This window comes from Ictalurus furcatus, chromosome 5 (genome assembly GCF_023375685.1).
Source record: "Ictalurus furcatus strain D&B chromosome 5, Billie_1.0, whole genome shotgun sequence".
Taxonomy (NCBI): Eukaryota; Metazoa; Chordata; class Actinopteri; order Siluriformes; family Ictaluridae; genus Ictalurus; species Ictalurus furcatus.
This window is the reverse complement of record NC_071259.1, coordinates 3,901,247-3,922,459: the sequence shown is the minus strand read 5'-3', so window position 1 is coordinate 3,922,459 and position 21,213 is coordinate 3,901,247. Positions and strand designations below refer to the sequence as shown.

The following is a 21,213-nucleotide window of genomic DNA, read 5'->3' as shown; positions in this document are numbered from 1 at the left end:
TGCAGGCAGCCTCCATAGAAAAGTAATTACTCCTCACATAACAAATATGTGGCTGTCACCGAAGTGAGCCTTCAGGAATTACGATAAGGGAGCTGGTGCTGGTTCTAACACCCGGAAGATTATTGTATGATTTCTATCCAGGAGTCGTTCTGGACCTGGCAGCCAATACACAGTTATATACTCGACTTATAGTATATATTTGGCCTGGAAAACATTTAGCTTGTGTGTGCATGGTAAAGAAATGAGTTTCACTCATCCTTACGTTGAATTTGTTCTGCTTAATAAATACACGCTGAAATTGGATAAACTTATTTAATGATAGCAGAAAAAAGACTTTATTTCCAATTGCACCATTTCCCACGATCCCAGCTTGTGCTATACATTAAACCGAAAAAGATTCAGTGTTGTTCTTAGTAGAAATCAAATTAGCGTCTGGCACCTGATGAGATTCAGGATCGTGTTTTGGTATTTAATGAGACGCCTTAATGAAAATGAATATCTGCTGTTGCCGCGTCTATGAGACGAACGGCGCTGCTGCGTGACTGTAAACAAGACGATCGCTGGAGGAACCTGATTCAGAAATGATTCACAACATGCAGTCGGTTTCTTTTTTCCTGTGATTAGACAAAAACAGAAATACTGACGGCTTTATTTACAGTACATCTGTCATGTTATTATAGATATATTTCACAGACACATTTAATTAAAGGAACCTACAGCTACAAAGCGTGAACAGCCAATCAGAGAACTCCAGAGAAGAGAATCAGAGAAGTTTATAGCCACTTCGTTAGATTTTTTTTTTTCTTCAAATGATCTGTTTATTTTCATGCCGATTTGTTTCATATAATCCATTCATTTTCATGGGATTTTTAAAGGCAGCGTACATTGTTCACGTCATTCTTTTTACAAGCTCCAGTTATTTTCAAATGATTCATTTCTTTTCAGATGTGATTCTTTTTTCTTGATTCGTTTACTTCCATATGATTCTTTCACATGGTTAATTCTTTTTCCCCCCACAATGATTTTTTCATGTCATTTAAAAACAACAACAACAACAACAACATATGATTCATTTATTTTTACAAGCAATTTTTTGTTCACATGATTCATTTATTCACATATCCACTGAGCTGAAATGCACTCACTTAATCATATGATGAAATTTTTCTGTAAGGGTACTTCCATTGGTGTTCAGTGCTAATTAACAAGCTCGACTGCCTAAGAGGGGTGACGCTGCTGGCGAAACCCAGTGGTATCTGATGGCTTGTTGTGTCAGGATCTTTTACCTGGGGCACTTCGGGAGGTTTAGCAGCACTCAGACCAGCAATCCTAAGCTGTACGAAGCTTGGCTTCTCTGGCTGAGAGATGCAGAATGATTGACATGATAAAAAACCTTGCCAACAGCTTTGAATCTCTGGCAGAGAGGAGCTCTGTCATCAAAGACGTCTTTCCCGCAAGGACACAGCACAGAGATGGCTAATGCTATAAACACTTCAAAACACAAGCCTTTGGCACGAATGCTTATAAAAAAAATATAAGTGGTAGTGGTTCCTAAGACAGGAAGTAGTCAGATGTTAAAAGAGTAAGCAATGCTTTTTATCTTTGTCTTTTATCATTGTGCTCTCTAAAAGTTTCTATAATGCTCAGTGTGTGTGTGTGTGTGTGTGTGTGTGTGTGTGTGTTCTTTTCTCATTCAAATATGCGCAGCTTTGAGTCACTTGTGCAATATGGATGTAAATGAGATTATTGCTCATTGTAATGTGAAAGGTGTTGCACTTGATAATGCTACCGAGTTATGTAATACGTCCTCCCCAGACACAGTTCTGTCCAAGGTTTTAGATACTTTCAAAGTACTCAATTCAGTTCAATTCCACACTATTCAGCTCGCTTTTAACCGTAGACATTGTCACAGAGCAGCTTGACAGATTTCCAGACATAGATATAGATGCCTAATGCACAAGCCAGAGGCAAATGTGACGAGATAAACCTTCCCTGAGATGTCAAGAGGAAGGTGGGTGACCACTCACCCCAACACACACACACACACACACACACACACACATTCCGCATCCACTGAATAGTTGAGTAGCTTCTGTGATTATAAAGAAGGCAGACTGGGTTATTTCTTTCTTTTCACTTCGCAAACCCATCAAAGTACAACTCGATAACAAGCTCTGACTCAACATCCAGCAGTGACAGCATATTGAGTCTTCTATTTCAGTTCCATTTTAGATTGGTCATGGCCTTAATCAGTCTGTACAGGATTTCACAGACTGTAGACTAGCAAACTATCCTCAGGATCAAAACACTGTAACTGTAGCCAAGGTCCATCATCGATAGCTCCAGTAATACTTGCAATGTCCTGGATATTAGAGATCACTATTTCAAGCATATGCATGCTTTCCTTACAAAGGATCAGAAGGCTGCAACTGTAGCCAAGGTTTTCTGCGAGAAGTACTTCATCGACTATGGGCTACTTAAACATGTACACTTCGACCTTCTTAGAGTTTTTGAAAGCCACCTCGTTCACAAAGTTGTTGTACAGTATATGATGGAAAACTGATGTCATGTGACCATTCATACAGAATCCATCCATCCATCCATTCATGAAGGGCGCAGGTGGTAGAGCAGGTTCTCCACTAATCGCAGGGTTGATGATTCAACAACGATTCTACATGTCTACATGCAGAAGTGTCCTTGGGCAAGACACTGAACCCCAAGTTGCGTGCGTGTGTGTGTGAATGAGAAACCGTGTAAAGAGCTTTGTAGAACCGCTAAGGTTAAAAGGTGCCATATAAGTACCATTCACAGGGTCACGGAGACGTTGATGCATCAAGGTCTTCCTATGTTGAATTTTGTATTGTGAAACACCAGTGTAAACATTAGTTTTGTTAGCATGAAACATAATACCTTAAGATTCAACTTAACTATGGTCATGAGTTGTGGGTAATAAACAAAAGAATACCTGTACACAAATACAGGAGGAGGAAACGAGGTTCCTTCACAGGGTTCCTGGGCTTAATCTTGCTGATAGGGTGAGGAGCCTGACAGTCCAGGGGAGCCTCGGAGTACAGAAATAAGAAGAGCCGGTTGAGGAGGTTTGGGCAACCCAATAGAATGCCCTCTGAACAGCTCATGATATACGGGTATCCCACTGGATGCAGACCCTAGGGTAGACCCAGGACTTGCTAAAGAGATTATATCCTACAGATGGCTTGGAAACCTCTCAGCATCCACCAGGAGGAGATGGAATCGGTGGCTGGCGATAGAGAATTCTTCTCCAGGAAAATGAAGGGATGAATTTATCTTACAGGCCAGGTAGAGCTAGGTACAGACGGATAGCAGGAAAGGCATTTCTGGATTCCTGCACATGTAACATGTCCACCTTCTGTTGAACTTAACTCATGCTCATTAAATGCTAGCTTGTTCTCTGTGCATTTTGCTTCTCTAGAACTCAATTCAAATCTTGTATAGAAGTACATATATCGCTTCGCTTGTATTTCTTTGGATACAAGCGTCTGCTAAATGAATAAAATGTAAATGTAAAAAGGAAGGAAATTTGACCATGGGGGTAATTCAAGTACTAAACAGCTTTTTAGTCGCAAGAGTTACATACGTATCAGTCCTTTAAGAGAACTACATACAGTGCCATAAAGCATTAGATATTTTCATTTACATGTCATGCACAGTTATAGAGTTAATTGCAAAAATCCGTGATTAAACGTGTTCAGGGAACTGTTTTCATGAGCTGGTTTATATCCGATCAAACTTGCCACTAAACGCTTAGAGTGCACTTACATTCTCCTCAATCATGTTATGTCAGTACGTCTCGAGATATGTTATCTCCCTACTGATAAACCGCTCCAAATGTGCCAAGATAAAATCCATGTACATGACACATGCTGGCAAATAAATGTGGTTGTTACTGCCAGTGCAGAAACACTCAAGAGACCATCCTGAATAATCAAATTACAGAGTCGCCTGCATGTCATTATTCATAATTTGAAGGGCCAAGCTTTTGCACAACTTAATGTTCCTTTCCCTTCTCTTTCCCTTGATGAGGGACTTCATTCACCTCATCAAGGGCTTGAATTGAAATTGCTGATGAAGTGAATTAGGTACATTGGGATATGGAACAGATTTACTGTAGATGTGTGGTATATGTAGCACAACATTACAGCGAAAGTATGCTTCTTCTGCAGCAGCTCAGCTTTTACTTATTGGCCCAACACCACTAAGTATAGTGCGCTGCTTTTCTGCCTGCTCTAACAGTAAACAACAACTTGTTTATTGATGTCAGGAGCTGGATGAAAATCAGTAGCGGAATATAAATTACATTTTTATATTAGCTCCCTTTACTACGGCTAATATCTGTGTTTCTGGCCCTCGCAGCCTTTGGTTGTTATTTTTTTATTTTTTTTTTTTACACATCAATCAATATGAATATCTCTCAGCTTCCTGGATTAACATTGATTGGCACCATTTCTTCCATTTTTATTAGGCAGTTTCTCTCCTCTGTGAAAGGGCATCGCATCAACAAAAGCGAACTCACGTCTACACATAGACGAAACCAAATTATAAGAATATGTCTGTTTTAGAATCCCCTGCTGGAGTCATACATCGATTACGACACATAAAAAATTGTAGTTGGCTTCTGCAAAACGTGACCACTCAAGGTTCGTTCAGTATCTTTCCTTTCCTTTCCTTTCCTTTAATTATTCCGTACCCATACTGTGTCCCAGTTGACTCAAGTATGACTCACTAACTCATCCTCTCGCTGGTTAAAACTTATTCATCTGAAAATTTCATCCATTATGGATTTCTTTGGTTATTTACTCAGTTACACAAGGAGCTACAGTGAGTTGCAGTAGTAAATAATTACTACCATTGATTATCAGTGGATAGGGGATCTCACAGTTTTTAATAGGGGGAAAAAAAATCAAACATCCAAGGAAGCCTTGTAGGGTATAATTCTAAAAAAGACGATAATAAACTGGACTTAAACAAGCTTTCATCATTGTGTAAGGAGCTGTTTTGTGACTAACACCTGTTAAAAGAGTCACTGGTAAAAAATTCTAACTTATTGAAGATTTTAAAAAAGAAATTGTAGCAACATAAACTAAAGTGAAAACTACTAAAAAGAATTCTGGCATGAAGAGGAAACCAGGTAACCAGGACAGAAAATCACAATTTTAAAAAATGTAAAATAAATAAATAAATAAATAAACCAATAAAAAAAAGCACTCTTTACAAAAAAAAAGGAGGGAAATTTAGACATGGATATGAAATAAATGAAAATCTAAAAATCCAAATCGTTTTTCTAATATATCACTACCTCTGAACAATCTTGGTGTGTGTTCTGTTACAAATACTTTCAGCGAGTTTTTCACTTCCATAATTTGCTTCCTTATAAAGCAGTGCCACAGGATATTGGACATTACCAGTCCTAATAGTGTTTTTATGTGCTGCCACTCTAGCTTTTATTTTCCACTAAATCTCTGACTTCAGCAATTTTTAGAATTATGCCTAGGAGCACCAAATTTACAACCAGGTGCCAGTCAGGTCTATACTATGGCCTGATCAGCATTAGCCAGTCAGGTCTATACTATGGCCTGATCAGCATTAGCCAGTCAGGTCTATACTATGGCCTGATCAGCATGAGCCAGTCAGGTCTATAATATGGCGTGATCAGCATTAGCCAGTCAGGTCTACACTATGGCCTGATCACCATGAGCCAGTCAGGTCTACACAATGACTGCAACACCAAGAGCAAGAACAGTCTACCCAATGACCTAAACATGAAGATCCAGACTGGTCTGTACCATGGCTCAAAAACTAGGAGCCAGTCAGATCTACATCATAGCCAGTCGGGTCTACACCATGACCCAAACCCCAGGAGTCAGTCAGGTCTACACCATGATCCAAACACATCAGGTTTACCCTATGGCCCAAACCCCAGGAGTCAGTCAGGTCTACACCATGATCCATAAACATCAGGTCTACACCATGGCCCAAACACCAGGAGTCCTCCTGATGTCCCGCAGGTAGGTTGTGGTTTGAAATGTTTTCGCTCAGGTTACATAAATCCTTTTTAGTTTTATTTATACCCCAAAAGAGTTCCTTAGCTCCTCACGTTTGTATATTCTCAGTCATTCTGAACGGCATACTGTAGGCACTACCAGTGCTCGGAATCAGGAACGCATAAATAATTACTGAATTCTACAACATATAATAATTCTCCAATACCTTCAATATCTGACTCAGTCGTCTCCTTCGGCCTGGCATTTATAAGTGAGGTTGAATGCAATCCAAGCGCAAAGTCCAACACATGAAGGTTAAGGGTAAAGGTAAAGTACTCACAGAGTGGTACCCAAGAGCAACTCTCTGGAAGTCTGGGTTCATCACTGGGTTACCGTTGAGGAACAGTTATAGTAAACAGTACAAAACAATTCAACTAGACAGCATAGCATACAATCAGGTTCTTAAAGCTAAAATACACTAACATAAATACCATTAACTTTAATATTAACTAACAGTAAACTGGCATGAAAGACAAATGACTGTTTCTGCATTGGGTATACTGATGATATAACCACCCACAGAGGCAGTTATATTCAGACCTTCAGCTTAACCAAAGAAACCCAATTACTCACTTAATGCCAAGGTTAAATTTAAGTAGTGAGGCTATTAGAGGGGTTTAAGTCTGTTGGGGACTTGGTGTGTTATGGTATGAGTCTGTGTATGAGAGCAAAAGAGTGTGAGTGTGTGTGTGTGTGTGTGTGTGTGTGTGTGTGTGTAAGGCTGACAGCCTCTGCAGTCCTCCTCTTGTACATAATGTCAGTCTCTTTAATTGAAAAAGCCAGCAGGGATCTAAATGTCAGCCTTATCCGAGAGACTGCCATTTAGCATCATGATGGATTTGGTGTGTGTGTGTGTGGATGTGTGTGTGTGTGTGTGTGGCAGTAACAGGGTAATGGAGTTTAGAATTTTTTTGGTGAGATTATTACATCCTAATTTTGTATCAGTGTTGCGTAATCTAATTGTAATTTATTTTTTGCAGTAGCACAATCCTAATTTTACACTACGTTTCGAATTACCATCCTGTGCCAACAATTTTCTTATTAAGATTAACAAGTCTCATTATTATTTTTTAAATTTTATTTCCAGTCAGCCTATTCCAGTTCAGCTATCACCGAAACCCCCTTCTCTCCCCCCCCAACTCTCTCTCTCTCTCTCTCTCTCTCCACCCCCCCCCACCCACCCCCCACTCTCTCTCTCTCTCTCTATTTCGACTAAACCATCATTATATATAAAGGAGGGGGGACCAACCAATTCCATTTGTAAAAGCTTAAAGCTGGTCACAATTTTTCAAGCAAATGTCAGTGAAATATGGAAGATTCAGCTTCTTTACCGAGGTGCGTAACCTTGATGAACGGATTTGTCCTCCTCATGTGTTTGGACCGTGTGTGTGTGTTTCCTCTCTCCTCCTGTCAGCTGCAGGGAGTCTGGATGCCTGGATGGGAGCTTGAACAAACCAGTGAGAGACATAAAGAGGAACTGAGGGAGAGAGCGAAAGAGAGAGAGAGCATGCACACACACACACACACACACACACACACACACACACACAGCTTCAGGAGCACATTCTTACACGCCACAAAGCAGTTGCTTGGACGACCGAAGACAGAACGAAAGACGGGAATCACAACACAGAGGAGAGGAAAAGGAAGAAGAACGAGAGTGGGTGGGGGGAAAAAAAGATCTCCGGGTTCTGGGTGTTAAAAAGTGTTTGTTTCGAGACAGGATTGTGTGAAGATCATCTTCTTAAAGATTAAAATATTCCTTTCTTTTAGAGAGATCTTGTGGGGGAAATTACTACAAAGCAAGCAACTCCTCCAGCAGGTAAGAAGAGTTCTCCTCTCATTCATCCACTGCGCATTCACGTCTTCTTACAAAACTTTGGGTCTGGATTGCATACTATTACAGTGAGAAAGGAATGAGTTGAGTTGAGAGAAACGGGGTTTTGATTGGAGGACAGAGCGAAAGCACAATAAGGAGAAAAATAATCCACCTAAAAAAGAAAAAGAGAGAGAGAGAGAGAGAGAGAGAGAGAGAGAGAGAGAGCGCGAGCGAGAGAGAGAGAGAGACCGGTCTCCGAAGATAAAACAAGTTTGCGTTTTTCTCTTTTTCTCACACACAGAGGCATGCCCGATCCACAGGTATCCACGGAAATACTTTCATACATCTGATTTAAAATGCTCTAGGGCTCTACAAAACAGGTTAAGTCAGGCAGGTTGTTCCACCATTTCAGAACCACAAAAGAGTCCAGTTTTATTCTTAGTACTACCAGGTGGTATCACCAGGTACAATTCCCAGACTGTACTGATCATGAGGGAAAATAAATAGGTGAAGTGCTATTGGTTACTCAATTTTCAAGTATAAAGAACTTCATGAAGCCAGTGGAGGCTGGAGATAAAGAGAGGGGCGTGACATCCACAGACTTTTTGGATTATCGACTGGCACAGGGTAGCAATAAAGGAACAATGGAATGGCTTCAAGGGCTCAGAGTAGACAATTTGGCCAAAGAAGACCCTAAAGACCCTAGAAATAAATTGTCTAGGAGGGAAGCAAAAAGCTGAGCCAGAAGCCCACTCCTTATAGAAAAATCACATACATTTCACATGATCATATGTTGTTGTTTTTTTTCCCCACACAATACGTGATACATGAATGTGAACGTGCTTATCAACATGCTATGCCCTGTGAACCAAATGAAACATACGTGACATCAGGTAAATAAATACAATTACATGTGGAACGTGAACATGTGAAAATAATCGAATTGTGTTTACGTAAGTCACGTGAAAATGAATCAAATGCAAGTAAACAAATCATATAAAAATGTTTGAAAATAAAGATTTTCATGTGTAAAAATAAATCACGAGTGAAAAATAAATCAGGTGAAAAAGTCAGATGTGGAAAAAATATGAAACACGTGAAGTGTTTAAAAACACATTAGTCTATGAAAGGAAGCTATCATTGCTACTGATACCCTGTGCACTGGTTCAGTGGTGCCAGAAGGTAGAGTCACAGTTCTCATGCTTTGAGATGGCAAGAGCCTGGACGATGAATTGGGTCACTCCATGAAAACCGCAGCCAAACTGTGACATGAGGGTAAAATCCCACCTTTACACTGACTTTACCATAAAACATAATGGCATACGGGTCAAAAATAACATCTCCACTCAAACATGAGTTATGAGGCATCACATTTACTGTGCTGCACATGAAAATAACAATGAATTTCCATCCATCCATCCATTTTCCATACCACTTCTCCTACATAGGGTTTGCAGGGAAGCCTGGAGCCTATCCCAGGGGATTTGGGGCACTTGGGACACCAAGGACAGGGTTGTAATCCATCACAGGGCACAATCGCACACACACTCACACACTATACTGTCAATTTAGAGATGCCAATCAGCCTTCAACACATGTCATTGGACTGGGGAGGAAACCGGAGCACTTGGAGGAAACCCCAGTGCGGAGACGGGAATCGAACCCCCAACCCCGGAGATGTGAGGCAAACATGCTCACCACTAAGTCACCATACCCCCTTAACAATGAATTTTAACACAAGTTTGAAAATGATCAACAATTTGGACCATTCTACAGATCTGTTAACTTGAATATTTCAAGAAGACTCTTTAGTCTATTTTTTAATCCAATCACAAAGAAGGATTCATTAACTTTCACTAGGAAAGTTAAGGTAAGACCATATCAGTTGTTGTAGTTGCAATATATATTAATCGAGTGACTCCACTATACCCTGAGTGAAACGTTGTGAGTGTAACATGGTGTAACTTACCTGGACACGAACATCACAGACTGTCAAAACGCTTGCGTTGAATGATTATTGGAAGGACGTGCGGATGTACTCTCAGGTGATACACATCATGCCTGAATGTGGGGTCTGGTTGGAAATTCGAAGCTTGGGAATAAGGCTGTTTCGAGCATAACACTCCCAAAACAGGACACGATAAAACTACAAACGTTAAAAATGTTGATTTTATCTATCATCTTAAGTTCTGGTTATTTTCCTCTGTTTTTTTTATATACCATAAATTGTGCTGACTGACAGAGAAATATTGTTGTTACTAATGGAAACCTTGTTTTTTATTACACCCAAAATGGGCTGTGAAATGACCCCTAACAACCATCCCGATAGATAACTATTAAATAGCCTCTGTACTAAAATAGGAAGACTTTAATTACAGGAAAGGTTAGGAATTAAAGCACAAACTAATTACTTTATTATGTATGGTAAGGAATGTCACAATTTTTGGTCACTAATTAATGGGAGAATTTAGAAAGGCATTATGTTTTTACAGTACATAGGAACAGGACAACACTGAAATTATATTATGTTTATCTCAAGGTGTAACACCTTACATTAATCATGATATTTATCTATATTCACTGCAATGTTTCATTTTATTGCCAGGGATTTATATACATTTGAATGGCTGAGGTTTTCATGGAGTGACCCAGTTGCTCTGCATATTCTGACAGATATAGTCTGATCTGACGTCTGGACAAAATCAATGTGATGTGGTCTGCAAAGTCAAACTAGCCATCGATTGGTGCTGGTGGACCATGATGTAGTGGTGATAATGAGTCAAGCTTGATGGAGATATTGTGTTGAACTGAGAGACTTACTGGAAAAGGACTTTGAGACGGCGATTTCAAAAGAGCTGAATTTTGTTGGCACAGAGGTCATAAGAGAAATGGAGAGACTGGAGGACTGTTCAACCACAATGTGGTGTCCCATGAGAGAAGGAGGGAAACCAAGCACTGAGCTGACTTTGAAAGCACAGTAGGAGAGGGGCCCAAGCACTGATCTGACTTGGACAGCACATTTAGAGAGGGGCCCAAGCACCGATCTGACTTGGACATCACAGTAAGAGAGGGGCCCGAGCAATGATCTGAATTTGGCAGCACATTTAGAGAGGGGCCCAAGCGATGATCTGACTTTGCCAGTACAGTAAGAGAGGGGGCCAAGCACTGATCTGAATTGGACAGCACAGTAAAAAAGGGGCCCAAGCACTGATCTGACTTTGACAGTACAGTAAGAGAGGGGGCCAAGCACTGATCTGACTTTGACAGTACAGTAAGAGAGGGGGCCAAGCACTGATCTGACTTTGACAGTACAGTAAGAGAGGGGGCCAAGCACTGATCTGACTTTGACAGTACAGTAAGAGAGGGGGCCAAGCACTGATCTGACTTTGACAGCACATTTAGAGAGGGGCCCAAGCACCGATCTGACTTGGACATCACAGTAAGAGAGGGGCCCAAGCACTTATCTGAATTTGGCAGCACAGTAAGAGAGGGGCCCAAGCAATGATCTGACTTTGCCAGTACAGTAAGAGAGAGGGCCAAGCACTGATCTGAATTGGACAGCACAGTAAGAGAGGGGCCCAAGCACTGATCTGACTTTGACAATACAGTAAGAGAGGGGGCCAAGCACTGATCTGAATTGGACAGCACAGTAAAAGAGGGGCCCAAGCACTGATCTGACTTTAACAGTACAGTAAGAGAGGGGGCCAAGCACTGATCTAGTTGGACTGTTCACACAAAGTTATCCAGTACAATTCTTTTTGAGAGATAGGACCCATGAGTGCTGATCTAATGGAGTGGTACAAGTGTACAGGTTCCCAACCTTGGTCCTTTTACTCTGTTCGTCTTCTTCCTGATCTGTCAATTTTATGTACACAAAAATTGCAACCTAGGGGTCCATAACAGACGGGTAACAAAAAAAAATACATTACCGAGGCCTTTTATACAACACCTCATTGGTGTAGCCTTTAAGAATTCATAAAAGTAGAAGTAAACTCCCAGACATGTTTTGAAATTTATGTGATGCTGCAGAAGCTGATCATTTGTTTTAGCACTTGTAATTTTGGAAGGAGGACGAGAAGAAACCGTATCAGTGCTCATCTTACGACTCATCATCTGATCATACCGAACATCCTTTCAACACATTTAGTGCTGTTTGTCTTTACAGTCCTACACCTGTATACTGTAATGATCTATAATCCATCTATCATCCAGAAGAAGTTGGGTTCCTCTTAAAGTTTCTTTGTCATGTTTTATCGGGGAGGTTTTCCTAGACTCTGTTGCCACTGGCTTGTTCATTAGAGACCTAAATCTACATCCAGATTTCTGTAAAGCTGCTTTGTGACAGTATATATTGCTGAAAGTGCTATACACCTAAAACTGAATTGAATTGAGTAGGGTTTTTTGAATCAGAGCCTTCTGCTCTCAACAGCTCTGATCTTGACCCTTAGACAGCATAATAATGCCAGGGCAAGACAAGCTGCATTTTCTGTCTTATTACCTTCAAAAGAGAGAAAAAGAGAAGCTGGTAAGAGTGAACGAATGTTTACATATATATATATATACATAATGCTTTAATTACACTGTTGAAAATTAATCAAGATTAGGATGGTAATTATTTTCCTATAGCAGTACAATCTGTCATATTGTATTCCTTACTTGGTAATGCCTTCATTATTATTCTAAAATAGCAGAAAATAGTAAAAAAAAAAAAAAAAAAAAAAAATGAAGAAGACCCTTCTATGAGCAAATGTGTCTCAAGCGATATTGTATATTGATGCACATATGTTTCATTTACATTTATTCATTAAGCAGACGCTTTTATCCAAAGCAACTTACAAACGAAGGAATACAAGCAAAGCGATATATCAAGCGGAGAACAATACAAGTAGTGCTACCGTACAAGATTTATTAATTGAGCTCTAGAAGTGCACAGAGTAGAGGTGTAAGAGCCAGAGCAAGTTTTTACTTATTTATTTATTTATTTATTTATTTATTTAAAATGTATTTTTATTATATAGAAGGATAATGTGGGGTTGGCGTTTTAGGGGTTGGTTAGGTGTTCACGGAAGAGGGGGGTCTTTAGCTGTTTTTTGAAGATGGTGAGAGATTCTGCGGTCTGGATTGAGGTTAGAAGTTCATTGGAAAGGCACCTTGAGCCATGCTGAGTAGGCACTACCAAGCGTCGGTCGTTAATCGATCGCAGATTGCGTGAGGGAACGTAAGCCTTCAGGAGAGTGTTGAAGTAGGAGAGTGTTGTTCCAGACAAGGTCTTGTATGTGAGCATCAAGGCCTTGAATTTGATACGGGCGGCTACAGGAAGCCAGTGGAGGGAGATGAAGAGGGGTGTGACATGGGTCCTTTTGGGCTGGTTGAAGACGAGCCGTGCTGCTGCATTCTGAATCAACATGAAATTCAGCTAGTTTGCTGTTCTCTGGGTTGTTGGGTTGCAGAAATTTCCAAAGGTAATCAAGAGTTTTTCATTCAGAAGTGATTCATATCATTGTGTTTCTCTGCTTTATTGCCAAAAGTTTGTGGGCACCTGACCATCACACCCATATTTAGTTCTTATCCAAACTGTTGCCATAAAGTTGGAAGCACACAATTGTATAGAGTGTCTTTGTATGATGTAGCTTTAAGATTTCCCTTCACTGGAACTATGACATGGACTATGGCTCCATGAAGACATGGTTGGCCAAGGTTGGTGTAAAATAAGTTGAGTGTCCTGCACCGAGTCCTGACCTCAACCCCTCTGCACCACATACCTCCTCACCTAATATCAGTACCTGACTTCATCACTAATGCTCTTGTGGCTGAACAGGCAAATCCCCATAGCCACACTCCAAAATCTAGTGGAAAGTCTTCCCAGAAGAGTGGAGGTTATTATAACAGCAAAAGGGGGACCAACTCCATGTTAATGCCCAAGGTTTTGAAATAGGCGCATATGGGTGTAATGGTCAAGTGTCCACATACGTATTGGTTATATTGTGTACATTTCATCCCCAATAAAAATTTCTGCACTTGCTTCTCATTCCTAAACAATAACATCTAAACAAAAATCTGAATGATCTTCGTTAAACGCGAATCATGCCATTTTATATGAACAACATCCTTTTTTGGTTTATCACTATTTTGTGTCATGTTTGGCTAAATATGTGCTAAAATGAGAGAGAAAACCAAGAGAGAGTTAAAACCGAGGCTTGCATTTATAAACTTCCATTTATAATCCAAACATTTCAGAGCTGTGAAGGTGCAGCTTAGCCTCACGATAAACAACGGCTCACGAAAAACAACGTGTTTTTTTTTTTTTAATGCTAAGTGCACACAACAAATTCCTTAATTACTCATGCCATACAGTAATTGAAATGCTGATTGACAGATCTGATTTTAGTCACGCAACTGGAGCTCCGCTGCTTATGAATGAAGCATGGTGAGTGGCTACGAGCCCTCCACTGAGGCACATAAATAAATGCTCCTCAGAAAGATTAAAGCACAATGAATTTACACCAAATTGAATACCAAGTGAGACAAGAGGGCAAAAACAAGGAGGACATGATCCATATTAACTGTGAAGGACGGAAAAAGGAAGGGGGGGGGGGAAGCAAGGGGAAGGGGGTGAAGGAGAGAGAGGAAGGGAGGAGAGGAGGGATTTAACTATTTTTAGCAGCCGTCTGATGGGAAGGCAACGGTGCCTCCACGGTGCTGCACTGACATGCAATACGTTGCACACAGTTGCACACTCAGGCACACAGAATCCTTTACAAAGGTTGTGATGTCTGAAATTATAGTGGCGTTTCGGGAAATATATTAAAGTTTAACAGCAAGGAACGCTGACAGAAGGTGTTCACCTGAATGTTTGCCATCTTCTTCTCCTCTGTTTTATAATGGGATCATTATGTGTTTTTAAAAAATGTACCAGTATCTAAATTGGCCATCTGTTGCTTCTCATCTCAGTCCACAAAGAACGGTAACTTTACCATCATCTCATCCTTATAAATATATATAAAGGAAGAAACTCCAGATTTTTTTTTTTGTGTGTGTGTGTGTGTGTGTGTGTGTGTGTGTGTGTGTGTAAGACTAGGCAAAACACAAGCAGAAAAGACAAGACTGCAGTTGAATGCTACTACTATCTAGGATTGAAATACACAGTAGTAGGGGTATAACCCCGGTGTCCTGGTGAAATTCTCTCATTGGCCCTTCTCTATCTAATAATCTCCATCTCTGAATTGGCTATATCACTCTCCTCTCCACTAATATCTGGTGTGTGGTGGGCGTTCTGGTGCACTATGGCTGCCGGCGCATCATCCAGGTGGATGCTACACACTAGTGATGGTTGATGAGATCCCCCCTTCCCCCATACTATATAACACTCTGGATATGGGGGACACCCTGGATGGGGTGCCAGTCCATCGCAGGGCACAATCGCGCACAATTTGGAAATGCCAATCATCCTACAGTGCATGTCTTTGGACTGAAGGAGGAAACCCCCGAAGCACGGGGAGAACATGCAAACTCCATGCACACAGGGTGGAGGCGGGATTCGAACTCCTGACCCCGGAGGTGCGAGGCAAACATGCTAGTTATTCATTTATAACCAGTAAAATTGCTCTTTCTCTTTATAAACCGTCTGGGATCCTGTTAGTTACAGAGAAAGAAAAAATCCTGTACCCTGTGTGCATTATGGCGAGATTTCCTATCCAAAAGAATATAACATAAGTGTATGCCACTTGAAACAGACACTTAAAGCCAAAGACGTTTCAGGCATTCAGCTTGCACAGGGTGTCCTGACATATTCTCATAATAACACCAAAGCAGTTATGAAAGTCTACAACAAGGCTTCTAATTAATGTGTACTTGTGCAGGCTAATAGTCACACACACAGTAATTAAAGGAGCCCAAGCCCAGGCATTTGTTCATTAAGTTGATTTCCTCCTGTGTACCTCAAACTTGTGCCGGAAATTAGCATAAAAAGCTTTAGCTTCAGGATATTGTTCATAATGGCCCAATGAGGCACGATAGAAAGAACAGCCAAGAACAACATCCCGTCGCGCTCGTCTTTCCCCCAGACTTGTAGCCTGAAATTGCTTTCGCCTTTAAATTCATTTCTGCTGAATATTGACAATTTGGCGCCCGCGGCTGCCGTTTCTTCATAACACTTTGTTGTGCTTGATAGAAAGTGGGCAAAGAAACAACAAGCCTCAAGCTTCCGACGATAATAATGGCTGGTTTTCATTATAACTATAAGAGTGAAAAGCTTTTTATGTTGAAAGTTGAGTAAATTATGCTTTCTAATTGGTGGTAAAGTCTACTACTTTTAATAGAAGCAGAATTCAAATAGAAAGAGGCCACTTTAATTCCAATTTCAACATGAATGACTGAATAATCAATTCAACGTATTTTGTTGAAGAAGCCTGGGACAACTTCCTCAGGTTTTGTGGATTATTTATTAGTTTACAAGCACTATGATGTTTGACTCAGGCTATTGACTAGTAATAACACCGTTATAACACAGGTATAAAACTATAAACACAGAATACTTTCACTCAAAATAGCTTTTAATCTTCGCTTTACAAATTTTATTATTTACATAAAATTTTGGTTTGTCTGTTTTCATTTATATCTATGCATTTCTATCAATTTGGTTCATTTTGTAGATTTGACTTATGAATTAACACAATATTGCGTGGTATCGTGATACTTCTCGGTATTCTCATACTTCAGCTGGTATAGTATCGTAAGATAAGTTTATGATATCGTGACAACCCTAGTATATTGTAATACTACTACAAAAAACAATTACTACTACTACTACCACTATTATTTCTACTACTACTACTACAATTACTACTACTACTACTACTATTTCTACTACTACTACTACTACTACTACTACAATTACTACTACTACTACTACTACTACTATTTCTACTACTACTACAATTACTACTACAATTACTACTACAATTACTACTACTACTACAATTACTACTACTACTACTATTTCTACTACTACTACTACTACTACTACTGCTATTACTACTACTACTACTACAATTACTACTACTACATCAATTACTACTACTACTACTACTACTACCATTATTATTTCTACTACTACTACATCAATTACTACTACTACTACTACTACTACTACCACCACTATTATTTCTACTACTACTACATCAATTACTACTACTACCACTATTATTTCTACTACTACTACTACTACTACTACAATTACTACTACTACTACCACTATTATTTCTACTACTACTACTACTACTACTACTACTACTACTATTATTTCTACTACTACTACTACTACTACAATTACTACTACTACTACTACCACTATTATTTCTACTACTACTACTATTACCACTATTATTTCTACTACTACTACAATTACTACTACTACTAGTACTACTACTACATCAATTACTACTACTACCACTATTATTTCTACTACTACTACTACAATTACTACTTCTTCTACTATTATTTCTACTACTACTACATCAATTACTACTACTACTACTACTACCACTATTATTTCTACTACTACTACTACAATTACTACTTCTTCTACTATTATTTCTACTACTACTACATCAATTACTACTACTACTACTACTACCACTATTATTTCTACTACTACTACTACTACTACTACTACAATTACTACTTCTACTACTATTATTTCTACTACTACTACTACTAGTAGTACTACTACTACTACTACATCAATTACTACTACTACTACTACCATTATTATTTCTACTACTACTACTACTACTACTACAATTACTACTTCTACTACTATTATTTCTACTACTACTACTACTAGTACATCAATTACTACTACTACCACTATTATTTCTACTAATACTACTACTACTACTACAATTACTACTTCTACTACTATTATTTCTACTACTACTACAATTACTACTACTACTACTACCACTATTATTTCTACTACTACCACTATTATTTCTACTACTACTACTATTATTTCTACTACTACTACTACTACTACTATTTCTACTACTACATCAATTACTACTACTACCACCACTATTATTTCTACTACTACTACTACTACTACTACAATTACTTCTACTAGTTATAGTAATAATAATAATAATAATAATCATCATCATCATAATTGCATGATCTCTCCAGGAGAAAGGTATCTAATTCAGCATCCATGATCCTCCTTGGCAGACAGCAGATTTATTTTTCTTTTGAAAAAGAAAAAAAAAAAAAACAGTTCCCAGGTTTATAGATGTTTTATTTCTTTTGGCTTTCTCCCCTACAACAATAGAATCCGGTGGCACAAATGAATCTGTCATGTTTGTGTTTTGGAGCAGTAAATATATGGTTCTGTCTGTAACATGACTGACAGGAGAGACGTAAACACAGACATTTTTTTCCTCGTGTGTACAAAACTTTTGCTTTGATCACACATTTATTATGTCTCATCACGTTCCCCAGAGATCTCCATGTTTTTTTTTTTGTTTTGTTTTGTTTTCTTGTAAGCATAAGGACTAGTGCATTTTTAAATGAGGAGGATCAGCCAAGGGGAAACAATATCATTTATAAAGTTTTTAACTCAACTATTCATTTATTAATTGTTTCGGTTTATCAAAATGGCTTTATAATGACTTTATAATTAGTCTCGTTTTAGGACTAAAAACTGATATGAAAGTGTCAGTCAAATTAATAATTTGATTTTTAAAGATTTTTTTGATAAATTGCATTGATGAATTCATAATGAATGATCTACATTAATGATTATTAATGTATTGACTAATGAATATATATATATATATATATATATATATATATATATATATATATATATATATATATATATATATATATATATAAAAAATAAAGTAAAATAACCTTGAGTAAGCAGGGTTAAAGAAGTCTTTTTAATCTGAATTGAAAAACATTTTGTGAATCATTTCCAGAGTTTTAGGGTGATTTATCGTGGCCCTGCTTTATAGTGAATGTCCTGTAAAAGTGTGAGTGACTCCTTTGGAAGATCCTGTGCAACTCCCTATATAAATCTAGTTTATGAAGTCTTAATCATTCGTAATATCTAGATTAAACCAGCATCACTACTTTATCCGTTTGGACTAAAGTACAATAAAACATTTACTCGTTTGGCTGATGCTTTTATACATGAAGCAAGGAAAATTCCATCCACCCAAGCATAGGTCTTCCAGATGTTGGCCCCATCCAGACATTGCCTTAACATCTGTCTCAGGTGATCTGATCACAAGTGGACAGTGGTAAGTGCAGGTCTGCGTTTTGTAATCGCATCACTCAGACCACTTGAGAGGTGATCTGGAATGAATGTGGCCTCATTAATGGTGAAACGGTTTAAGATACCTTCGCTGTAAGGTAAAGGAGGATACCAGCTACATATGTGCTCACTGTGTTCAGAAGATATATGGTGGTTTGTTGAATTATTCCCTTCGTGTATGCTAATGCTATCAGATGTAACCCATGTCATGCAACCACAGGACTGGTTTGCATTGGTGATGATGTCCACCCACTAGCTAATGCTCCACTATCACATGACAGCTAGTAACCAGGGGGTGGGGCAAGCACGTGCGTCCTCCGAGACATGTGAAACCAGCCATCTACATGTTTTTGAACCGCTGCCTCACAGAGCAATGCAATGCACATGGAGGAAAGCGCTATCTACCCTCTTCTGCATACATGAGCTCACAGACATCAGTGAGAGGCTAGTGTTGCTCTGATTGAGAGGACAGAGAGAGTATGGCCTCCTTGAACCAACCAGAAAGCATGGCCAATTTTACGCTCTCGACTCCCAGTTGTCCGTTTGTGTTCGGACCACCTTCGAAGAATGTTCATATCAAGTCTGAACAGGGCCTTAACGAAGCTGACAGTGATCCAAATGATGCAAGACTAAGATTCAAGCAACTAAGCAGAAACGTGTGCGAGATAGAGTCAACCCACAACACTCACACAGAGCCACTCAGGAGTACTACAGATTAAACTACAATTTACACAGCAAATTGAAAATGGTGAACATGCCCTAACAATATCAATCATGTAATAAAGAAAATAACATCATACACAAAGAACACAGGTCATCAGTTGCCTCCAAATGCACCAGCACGGCTGATATGTGACGGAAAATTAATGCTGTACCTGAACATACACTATTTACTGTAGATGTTAGATGCCGGTAAAACCCACACTGAGTTTCTGTACAGCAATACGTCAGATGCACATTCCTACATTCATGGACCTTTCAAAGCCCGTCACTAACAGGCCGATGTAGTGACAACATTGAGGTTTTGAAAAAGCAGAACACTTCTGCAAGCAACAAAAGGATGAAAAGCATGAATAGATTCAGCTGAGGATGTTTGGCCATGAAGTAGTGAATTTTTTAAATTATGCTTTCAGCAGAACTCACGACCAAGAGCTGTTTTTATTTAATCATTTATGGCAAACCAGTCGAAAATTGTACTCTGGTAATACTTATTATTCAGGAACGCAAAGGCTGAAAAATAGCTGAGAATGTTTCAAATATTTCTGGCACCACAAGTTTAAACATGGCTAAAGTTTGATTGATTATTATAGTCCTGTTAAGCATAATTTCAGTACCATGGGGATAGCATGGGGATTTTTTCTAAATAGAAACACAGCAAAATCTTAATATATGTTTTTATAGAATAAATGTCACTGATCACCATCATTCCCAATGATCAATCACAATTGTTCCCAAAGACCAATCACTGATCACCATCATTCCCAATGATCAATCACTGATCACCATCGTTCCCACTGATCAATCACTGATCACCATCGTTCCCACTGATCAATCACTGATCACCATTATTCACACTGATCAATCACTGATCACCATCGTTCCCACTGATCAATCACTGATCACCATCTTTCCCACTGATCAATCACTGATCACCATCGTTCCCACTGATCAATCACTGATCACATCGTTCCCACTGATCAATCACTGATCACCATCGTTCCCACTGATCAATCACTGATCACCATCGTTCCCACTGATCAATTACTGATCACCATTATTCACACTGATCAATCACTGATCGCCATCGTTCCCACTGATCAATCACTGATCACCATCGTTCCCACTGATCAATCACTGATCACCATCGTTCCCACTGATCAATCACTGATCACCATCTTTCCCACTGATCAATCACTGATCGCATCGTTCCCACTGATCAATTACTGATCACCATCATTCACACTGATCAATCACTGATCGCCATCGTTCCCACTGATCAA

General features: G+C 39.2%; 1 protein-coding gene across 1 annotated transcript in view; it reads left to right on the top strand.

The window, feature by feature from the left end:
* The first annotated feature begins 7,342 nt into the window (after window positions 1–7,342).
* Window positions 7,343–21,213, top strand: part of disp3 (dispatched RND transporter family member 3) — a 45,122-nt gene continuing 31,251 nt past the window's right edge. Inside the window, exon 1 of the mRNA XM_053624280.1 lies at window positions 7,343–7,902. The gene's annotated coding sequence lies outside the window, so the exon portion shown is untranslated. The remainder of the gene's footprint in view (window positions 7,903–21,213) is intronic.